We start from the raw sequence: 10,932 nt of genomic DNA, 5'->3' as shown, positions 1-10,932 counted from the left end.
ACCCCCCATGTAACGGTACCCCCCGATATTCGGTATTTTGATCATTTTAGCTACATTATTTACCAGAATTGCTTCAATTTTGGTATTTGAAGTTCGTAATGGATACTACATCCTAAGACAGAAAATAAGCCATGTAGGTCTACGTCTTCGTATAGCCCCCATATAACGGTACCCCCCAATATTCAGTATTTTGATGATTTTAGCGGCATTATTTACCGGAACTATTTCAAATTTAGTATTTGAAGTTCGTAATGGATGCTACAGCCTATGACAGAAAATTGGCTGTGCAGGTCCACGTCTTCGTATAGCCCCCATATAACGGTACCCCTCGATATTCGGTATTTTGATGATTTTAGCGACAATTTTTATCGGAATTGTTTCAAATTTCGCATTTGAAGTTCGTGAAGTTCGATATAACAGCCTATAGCAAAAAATTTTCTGTGCAGATCCACGTTTTATAACCACCATGATACCTCCCTATGCAGGTCCACGTCGCCATATAGACTCTAATATAAGGCTACATGATTTTAACAGAATTTTAAAATCCTTTTATTTATTTATTTTTTTTTTTTTGAAAATTGTTAAATTCGTACCAAATGGTGGAGAGTATTCAAAGTTCGGCCTGACCGAACTTACAGCTTTTTTACTTGTTTTCTCTCCAACCTCAAACTTGGACTGTACCTCAAAAAGGTTTTCAAATTTATTTCACCATATTCTCGTTGGCGTTCAAAACGAGAGTGCCAACTATTTTTAATTCTCTAAATTAGTTTTGAATGAATTGCAAAATAATTCAACTTTAGTGTAACCTCTTGGACTCGACGTAAATGTTAAGACTTGTCTTTGCAGCAGCAACGGCAATAACAACGCCGTCACCAACAACAAAACACACACACACACAGACACTGCGACACCTAGACATACGGAAATATATATTTTTATAAAAATCTAAGACTAAATTGTTTTAAACTTAGTTCGGGTATCTATGTATGGCTCAATTCAATTACTTTGTCTGGGCTGAGCTTAGATGAATGTGCGAACGAGTGTGTGTGTGTGAGTGGGTAAGTACGTATCTTTGAGTCGAGATATGTGCACATGTAGCTAAGTATTCACTAAAGCTTGTTATTGTTAGTCACTAAAAACCGCAGCAGCAAAACGGCAACTTCAGCTGCTGCACTTGCCCCAACGTTTAATTCGATGTAAGTCGTTTTTTCACAATTTTTTTTTTTTTCCATTTGGCCTCCGATCAGATATAGCCAAAATTAAATAATTCCAATAAAGCAGTTCGTGTCTAGCACTCTTCGAGTACGGTTCAGAACAGAAGTAAATTAAAAAAAAAATAACGGCAATTATTAGAATTACATTAACAAACAAATACAGGTGTTTGAAAAAAATTCAAGTTACATTGAATTCAATTCGTAAAGGATCGATCGATTTTGGATTACACAAGGAGTGCGAAATTTTCAGGCCATAAAAGAAAAAGTATGTGTGTGTTATAAAAATATTTTAAAAATTAAAAAAAAAAAAACAGTGAACAAGTTAATTGAGTGTTGAAAACAAAAAAAAAGTGTTTTATTAAAAATTTTCAGTTTTCATTGTAAATTTGTGAAAAAATCGTTTTTAAAGTTGATTATTTTACAAAAGTAAACAAGTTATTAACATTTGATATGCAGTGCAATATTTCGGTCAAATGGCCATCGCATAAAATTCGTAAACCTGATTTTTCCATTTGTAAATCAGCTGATGTAAAACAAACCGGGTTTGAGCTGGACAATTTGTTCACCCCTTAGTCTAAGGACTACAGTCTGTCAAATAATGTTATCAAAAATATTTTTAAATCTCACATAAAATTTAAATTTCACAACATTTGGAGTTGATCTTTCATGTCCGCCAGTATATCTTTTGAGTTAGTGTGTAATGGCCCAGAAAAAACCCATTTCAAATTGGATTAATAAGCCATTATTTTTACAAGGGCGTTCCACTCTATTAAAGGCGTTACTCTTTGGCCAAAAATCTATTTGAACAAGTTAACAAGTAAAAAGCAGTTTGAATACCCTCCACCATTTGGAACGAATTTGGAATTTTGGAAAAAATAAAATCTTAAAAAAATTCCTTTAAAATTTTAAAAATACCAAATATAGCCGTTCTATTGGGGTCTATACGACGTGGACCTACATAGACATTGTTTATCATAAGCCATTACCATATTCAAATTAGAAACTTGAAATAAACGTATATAGGGAGGTACCGTTATATCGGAGCTGTGCGAAGACCTGGACCAGCATAGATAGTTTTCTGTCATAGGCTGTAGCATCCAATACGAACTTCAAATACGACATCTCAAAAATTTCGGTGGGTATTGTACCTACCGAATAAAGGGAGGTCCTGTATATGGGGCCTATACGTAGCATTCATTACGAACTTCAAATACCACATCAATTTCGGTTTGTATTGTATCTAAAATCGTCAAAATACCGAATATAGGGAGGTACTGATATATGAGGCCTATACGAAGACCTGGACCTGCATTGCCAATTTTCTTTCACAGTCTGTAGTTCCCATTACGAACTCTAAATATGTAATTTAAAACTACTCCGGCGAATAATGACGCTAAAATCATCAAAATATCGTATATAGGGAGGTACTGATATGTGGGGCCTATACGAAGACGTGGACCTGCACAGACAATTTTCTGTTATAGACTGTAGTATCTATTACGAACTTCAAATAGAAAATTTGAAACAATTCCGGTTAATAATGTCGCTAAAATCATCAAAATATCGAATATAGGGAGGTACTGTTATATGGGGGCTATATGAAAACGTGGACCTATATAGCCCATTTACGAATTTAACCTGCCTACTGGAAATATAAACATGTGTGCAAAATTTTAGCCTTCTATCTCAATTCGTTCGAAAGATAGCGAGATTACAACAGACAGACGGACAGGGCTAAATCGTCTTAGAATTTTACGCTGATCAAGAATATACAGGGTTGCCCATATTCAACGGACCCATGTTCATTCCAATCGACGAGGCTTGCCGCAGGCAACATTCTTTGCGTCAATTGAATTTTGTACGGGAAAAAATGCAAATCAATGCGAATAATCTGTTGTAAAGTTGACCGAGCCATGCCCAACTACTGAGAACGGCGTTTTTGGGATGTTCTTGGGGACCTCTCAACACTGGCTCGTACGGCAGCGATATTCTCGGCCGATCGCCTTGGTCGACTTTTATATGGCCTCTTCGGATTAGAAAGAGCCTTACCAGTCGAAAATTTTTCGCATAAACGCTTAATGGTGTTCTTAGAAGGCGCACTTCTCACATTTTTTAATGTTTTAAAAGCTCGTTGAGTTCTCACAATTGACTTCTTCTGTTGAATGTAAATTTCAACTATTTCAGAGCGCTCGCGTGTATTGGTTCATGGTAAAAATCTGCTTGAACTGACGCTTCAAACGCGGTATGTCATTAAGCGATGTGACATCTCTGTCAAAAGTTATGGCGTTGCCAGATGGGTCCGTCGAATATGGGCAACCCCGTATATACTTTGTTGGGTCTGACATGAGTATTTCGGGGAGTTACAAACGGAATGACAAAGTTAATATACCCTCCATAGTATGGTGGAGGGTATAAAAAGTATCAGTCGGGTTTTCCGACAGATATATACCCTGAGCCAATGTTCGATTATTTAAATATGTGCTCTATTTCCGAACTACAAGAATATGGAACTTTATGACATCGAAAAAATTGCAAAATCAAAGTAAATTCGCGCAGGTTTGGGAACAGAACAATGTTTTGACTTCTATTATGATTATTCAAATTGTTGACCCTCTATGGAGTAGGTTCCGAAGGAATGGGCCAATATTGTCAATTTCGCATCGAACCTAAATAAATGCGATTAAAATATTGCGACATGCCAGGTTCGGACAATATTGGTTACTTCCTTCACTTTATACGAGATATGTGTCGACCAAAGTATTCTACTTTCGTACTTCATTCAACACCGAAAAAATATTAATTTTATGCGAAATTATAAATTCTATATTCATATCAGATTTCTGGGTAAGAGTAATATTTAGATATAGCAAGTTGTGAAGAATCGCCATCTTGTTTCGCAAGCTATGACAGATATAAGTATTGGAATTGTGAGCCTTTTGTGGGTGAGGTACTAGAAGGGGTTGGCAGATATATAGCATCTTCACAACAGATCTTGTGTTAACAAAAATGTTTGTGTGTGTGTGAAATGTGAAAAGAGTCGGACTCTTAGTTCGCTTTCTTTGAGCGTTTTATTTTTTAAAAATCTTGAACCCTATGTGGGGGAGGTACCAGAACAAATGATCCGATCTGTATCATCTTTATAGGTGTTGAGGGAAATATTGAGATGTGACGTGTGTAATTCGAATAAAGCCAGATGCTTATTTCGGATTTTATGATCGTTTTGGTTATTCAAAAACCTCGACCCTTTGCAAGGGAGATACCAGAAGGAATGGTCCGATCTCTAACATCTTTAAAACAGAGCTTGTGTTGATAAAAAATATTAAAATGTGTCAAGTCTGAATGGTATTGTATGGTAATTTCGCGTTTTATGTGCTTCATGGATATTAAAAATGTTGACCCTTTGTGGGAGAGATACCAGAATTAGTGGACCGATATATCCCATCTTCACACCAGACCTTAAGTTAGTAAAAATTTTGTGATATGAGTAATTTGAAGAGAACCGGATACTTATTTTGGATTTGATAATCATTTTGGTTATTAACAATTTTGACCATCTGTGGGTGAGGTAACACAAGGAATGATCCGATCTCTATAATTTTTATAACAGATCTTGTGTTGATAGAAATATTGAGAAGTACTCATTCTGAATGGAATCGCATGTTAATTGTCTGTTTTATGAGCTTCATGAATGTTCACAATTTTAACCCCTGATCCTTTGACAATGCCCAGACGAAACGACTAAAGCTAGAATCTTGAAATTATGGGTGAGGTTCACTCTTGGTTTGAAAAGCTCAGATAAGGTAGCATTTTTGGAAATGTACGAAAAGTATTCAGAAATATGGAAATCCACAATGTAAATGTACAAAAAGTACTAAAATGTACTACATTTGGTATCATTTCGTATCATGTTAGAGATAAAGATTTGGAATTTGGAATGGAAATCAAGGTTGAGGAGTAGAGTCGATGTAGAATAGAAGTTTAGTACAAATTTAACTTGTAGGAGGGGAGCTGGAATCCTGAAATTTAGTACTGGCAGAGTGTGGAGGATAGATATACGGAGGAATATTTCGAAATTTGTACTTATGTGGACGAAAAGTACTAAATGCTACTAAGTGCACTAAATTTGGTACAGTTTGGTTTAGGGCGAACGGATGAAGTTGGCATTTCAAAATTATGTATTGGGGTCCCTTTTGGTGATAGGCTCGTTATATAGAGGTGGGTATAGAAATGTGTATTACAGGTGCATTTACAAGTACTAAAGATTTACATCTCTCTAACTTCGATTATGCAATCTGTTGAAAAAAAGTTCAATCGAGCTTGTGTGGCTACTAAGTGATATTAAAAAAAATTCGAATTTGCCTTCAAAAAAAAAAAAAACATCAATTCGGCAGGGCCGAACTTTCACTACCCCCCACCCTTAGGAAAAGAAAACATTTTTATGTAAAAGTAAAAATCCATGGGAAAATGAGGCAAAAATCAACAAAACACCGAATATCGGGAGGTACCGTTATATGGGGGCTATACAAAACCGGACCTACAAATACCAATTTTTTTTGTAGGCTATACGAAGACGTGGACCTGCATAGATAATTTTCCTTCATAGGTTGTATTACTCATAACGAGCTTCAAACTTTTAATACAAAATTTAAGATAATTCCGGTAAAAAATGTCGCTAAAATCATCATCAGTACCAAAAATCGGGGGGTACCGTTATATGGGGCCAAGGGGAACGCAGAAAAAACTCCTGGTGTAGAATTTCAGACAATGCTATTAAAAATTGTGACTAAAATCATCGAAATACCAAATATCGGGAGGTACCGTTTTATGGGGGGCTTACGATATCCTAGACACACATATATATATATATACATTTTTTGAATTGAGAAAAATCAAGTCCCTTTCACTAAGTTTTAATAATATTTTCTTAACATATTGGACCAAATAATGGGTCGTCGTATATGACGATTTCATTTACAATCTATTTTCACCAAGGGTATTTACCGTTTAATTTCGATTTCCATACATGAATCGTTTCAGCCAAGGTAGACGAGACCTGACATACATACATGTGTATGTACTTTAAAGAATACGATAATATACAAAATAATTATAGATTATATCACAAAATACTATCTAATAATAACTTATGACCTTGTTTTCGCATTACAACTGAGAAAAAAAAAACATATATTTCCATACCCCATAGAGTTCCGTTGTAAATAGACAATCAAAAATTAATTATTCTATTATTGTTTTAAATTATAACACATAGTATCAATCATCCAGAAAACAGCACGGTAACTGGAATATTATACGGCTAATTTAAAACGTTCCTAACAGAATAGCAAACAAAAAATTAATATTTCAAAATATTTAAATCGACACTATTTTTTAAAACTGATTAGCAATTATAGGTGCATTAAAAAAAATGGGAATTAAAACAGTTAATACCAAATCTTTTTTTTTTTTCGTCTCCAATTTTCATACCCTCCATCACACATAGTATGGAGGTTATATTAAGTTCGCCATATCGTTTGTAACTCATCAAAATAAAAATTGTAGTCCTAACAAAGTATATACATGGTGAGATGAAAAAACTGCAACCATCGTCAGACTGCTGTCATTTTTAAGCCACTCGTCCGACAGCTATTAAAATTATTCCATAATATTGTTTACAAGCGTACAAAAGCATTTTGGTGAGAATTTTCCACAAAAGAAGTTATTGGTGATGGAATTCAAGCGTGATAGTGTGATATCTTTATATTTGGTTGGAAAGCCACGAGTGGCTTTCGTTAGAGCACTCCAGCATTTAAATGTGAATAAATATTTTATGTCCCGTAACACCGCTAGCCAGACGTTCAGGAAGTGAACAGAAGAAAACAGCAACATCAGCAGAAATGGTTCGAAAAGTAAAGAAGCGAATTGATCGAAACCTGCGTCGCAGTGGCCGAAAAATGGCTTGTGAACTGAACATATCGCAATATTCCATTCGGATAATTTTGAAAAATGGGCTCGGGGTAAAGCCGCTGAAATTCCAAAAAGTGCAAGAACTTACACCGCAACAGAAAGAAAATAGACTCAAAAGAGCTAAAGAGTTGCTTCGCTTGGCCGAAAGTGGTGAACTGCTTTGGGCACGCAAACATTGTCCAGCAGTTTGTAAACAAACAAAATGATCGTGTTTATTTGCCAAAGAGGTCAGCTGAAAATGTGTATCTTCGGTTGGCCACCAGAACTCAAGCGGCGGCCATGGTGATAGTGTGGGCCGCCATAACAGCCAATCGACCGTGGCATCAGTAAAATGCCGAATATTATGGCAAAAATATTCTGGAGGGTGTATTAAAGCTTTGGGCACGCAAACGTTTTGGCCGTAGTTCTTGAACATTCCAACAGGACACAGCACCATAGCACTCAGCACGCGCCACCCAAAAATGCTTACAAAATGAGGTTGCTCGCTTCAATTACAGCACACAATGACCACCAAAATCTCCGGATACCAATCCGTCGGACTATTATGTCTGGAGTATTTTGGAAAGCAAAAAATATCAAAGTGTCGATCACCCCAAGCAAGTGCTTCGCCGGGAATGGGTCAAAATGCCGCAGATCAACATTCGGGCAACGTGTGACAGTTTCATTTGCCGTTTGAAGGCCATAATTCGTGCCAAAGGTGACCAATTCGAACAAATCTAAAAATATTCTAAAATTATATTCTTTGATGCTGAGATTTTGCCACATTTTTCAAGGGAATTGTCTGATATTCTACTAAGGAATTCTTCGTGACTACTTTACTCTCCAAAAAACAATTATCTATATAGGTCCACGTTGTCGTATCGCCCACATACAGGGATGTCCCCCGATATTGGGTATTTTGATGATTATAGCCACATTTTTCAATGGAATTGGCTTACACAGGAGATCCTTCTGCATATTTTGCCACCTTAAAAAGAATTGTCCATATAGATCCACGATTTCGTATATCCCCCATATAACTGTGGCTCCCGACATTCGATGTTTTGATGATTTTAGTCATATTTTTCAATGGCTTTGTCTGAAATTCTACAAACGGTGTTCTCTGTGAGTACTTTAACCCCTGAAAGAGAATTTTCTATAAAGGTCCACGATAACGTATAGCCCCCATACAATGGTGTCCCTCGATATTCCGTATTTTGATGATTTTAGACACATTTTTCCAATGGATTAGTCTGAAAATCCACACAAGGAGTTCCATCTGAGTACTTTACCCCATAGAGTACTTTACTGTCCATGTTAATTTGTAATCACTCCACAGGTCGCAATTATGGCCCGATCTTCACGAAATTTAGAATGGAGGTGGGGCTAGGGTCAGAATAGAACCCTATGTCTTTTGGAGATGATCGCATGATATTTAGGGACTGAAATGGACCAAAAACTGAAAAAATTCCTGATTTTGCAGTTGCTCTACAGGTCGCAATTATAGACCAATCAAAGCGGAAGTTAGCATGGGGCTAAAGCTTAGGGCTGGCAGAAGCCTTCCAATTTTGATGGTCATCGGGTAATATTTAGTGGGTGAAATAGGCCACAACAATTGTGTTAAATAAAAGTCAAATTTTCCATTAAATCGCGAATATTTTTAATCCCGGCGAAATCACAAATAGACGAACAGGTCAATTCTGACCGTTACGTGCATGCCGATAGCAAAAATATATCGGTTATATATAGCGGAATATATACTATGTGTATATACAAAGGAAGGGGATGTTAGTTAGAATGGCTGGACCGATTTTGACAAATTTTGTCAATTCAGAATGCCCTCTTGACATAAAAGTATAAAATCTAAAAAAATCTCAGAAAAATAAGCCAATAAAGATGTTAATATAGATTTTGTAGTATTTTGTGATTTTTTTTTTATTTTTCCATATCTTTTTATCGCATGCGATTTTTTCAATTTGGCTCATGATATTGAAGTGTATATTTTGTAATATTTTTTCACCTCACAACACAAGTTGGGGATATTATATAAGTATTGCAAATATCGTCCGATCCTTACGAACATTTTCACAAGGGTTGGGTTCAAATGGGCTAGGCCTATTGTTTTCAAAGATGTCCGCAATATATTAGGGGGTTGAAATGGGCCAACAACTAAAAATTTTCCTGATTTTGCAGCTGTTATAAAAGTCACAAATAGAAACTAAAGGACACGAAATCTCGCATAAAGTTAGAGTAGAGGACAACGGGTACAATGGAACACTAATTTTGTGTAAAAAAAAATACCAGCATTACTTACAGGCGATATCCGAAATACATAAAAGCTGATTTCTAGGTTTTTATGCTGACTTCGTTGACGATTTTAGCCAAATATCGTAGGCAAATCATATAAAGGGTCTAAATTTGGAGATACAAAGGGACTTCTTGCTTTTGGAGATGATTACAAAATACAGATGATTGCAAACAACAGAAACAATTTTCTGATTACACATTTGAAGCCAATCGACACGCTTGAGAAGAGAGGTAAGGACAGGGAAGAATTCTAGCATTTTGGATGACCATTGGATTATATTTAGCTGTAAAATGGACTACAACAACTAACAGCTCGGCGGAGTGCAAAAATATTGGGCAAATGTCCCTAGTCAAAATCCTAATTTCGAAATCGAAATCTTCCAATATGGATGTGGACATAAGGGGGCTTCTAACGTATTGTTGTGTTGTAGGATATAACATAGTAGGCCCCGCACGACTATAGCCTTTTCTTACTTGTTATTTCTATTTCAAAATCTCCGCAAAAATAAATATAAGTTCTTATAAACACTATTTCCTATAGCCGTAGCTGAGTGTAGTTAACAACGATTGTTAAGTGTTAATCGGATTTCCCATTAAAAATGCTACCGCTTTTACATAAATCGTTTAATAGCTACATCACGAATCATACACGAAGTACTAACGAGCTACAGTTGTTAAGGAAGGGAATAAGGAAGGGGAGAATATATGAAGATAGTGAAGCGAAACAATACATGAAACGGGCCATGTAAACGTAATGATTTGTATGTAACTTAGGGAGGAGAAAAAAGAAAAAAAAAAAACACAGTTCTGCTCTCTGCTGACAAATTAATTTATTTGTTATGTTTTAATTGTGAAGGAAACAAGTTAAAACGTGTGGATCGTTGCCGTTGCCGACCGATGTATACCCTCAGCCAATATCCGTTAATTTAAATATATTTCGATTTGCGTTTTGATTATTCAAATATTGACCTTTTATGAGAGGAGTGAGCCAATGTTGTCTGTATGGTGTTTGACCAGATGTACATCGTGCACATCGTGCCACACTTGGGCCATATTGACCACTTTCTTTGTGTGAGATATGTGATAATTTTTGGAAAATGTTGAAATGTGCGTTAGGTTACCAGATATAGTGGATCGAAGTATTCCCCTTTTCACACTTCATCCTGCACTGATCAAAATGTTGGGATGTGTAAATCTAAATAAAAGCAATCACTTATTTCCTATTTAATGGAAATGGTTCAAAATTAGATTTTTAAAAATTTTTGTAAGGGAGGCACAGGTAGGAGTGGGCCGATGAATTCCAGATTATCATCAGATCTCTTGTGGAGAGAAATATTTAGATATATCATGTTTCAATACCATTGCTGATTTGTTTCGAAGTTAGGAAACATATAATTATTAAAAATAGAGACCCTTAGATCGACTCCAAATGTCCTGAAATGGATTTGGTCCAAAGAGGTCTTGG

At 36.0% G+C, this 10,932-nt stretch overlaps 1 protein-coding gene across 1 annotated transcript in view; it reads left to right on the top strand.

Annotated features, from left to right (window-relative positions):
* Positions 1–1,271: 1,271 nt before the first annotated feature.
* LOC101900725 (putative fatty acyl-CoA reductase CG5065) overlaps positions 1,272–10,932 on the top strand; it is a 31,995-nt gene continuing 22,334 nt past the window's right edge. The window contains exon 1 of the mRNA XM_005182153.4: positions 1,272–1,479. The gene's annotated coding sequence lies outside the window, so the exon portion shown is untranslated. The remainder of the gene's footprint in view (positions 1,480–10,932) is intronic.

This window comes from Musca domestica, unplaced genomic scaffold (assembly GCF_030504385.1).
Source record: "Musca domestica strain aabys unplaced genomic scaffold, Musca_domestica.polishedcontigs.V.1.1 35, whole genome shotgun sequence".
Lineage (NCBI taxonomy): Eukaryota > Metazoa > Arthropoda > Insecta > Diptera > Muscidae > Musca > Musca domestica.
This window is presented reverse-complemented; position numbering and strand designations above follow the sequence as displayed.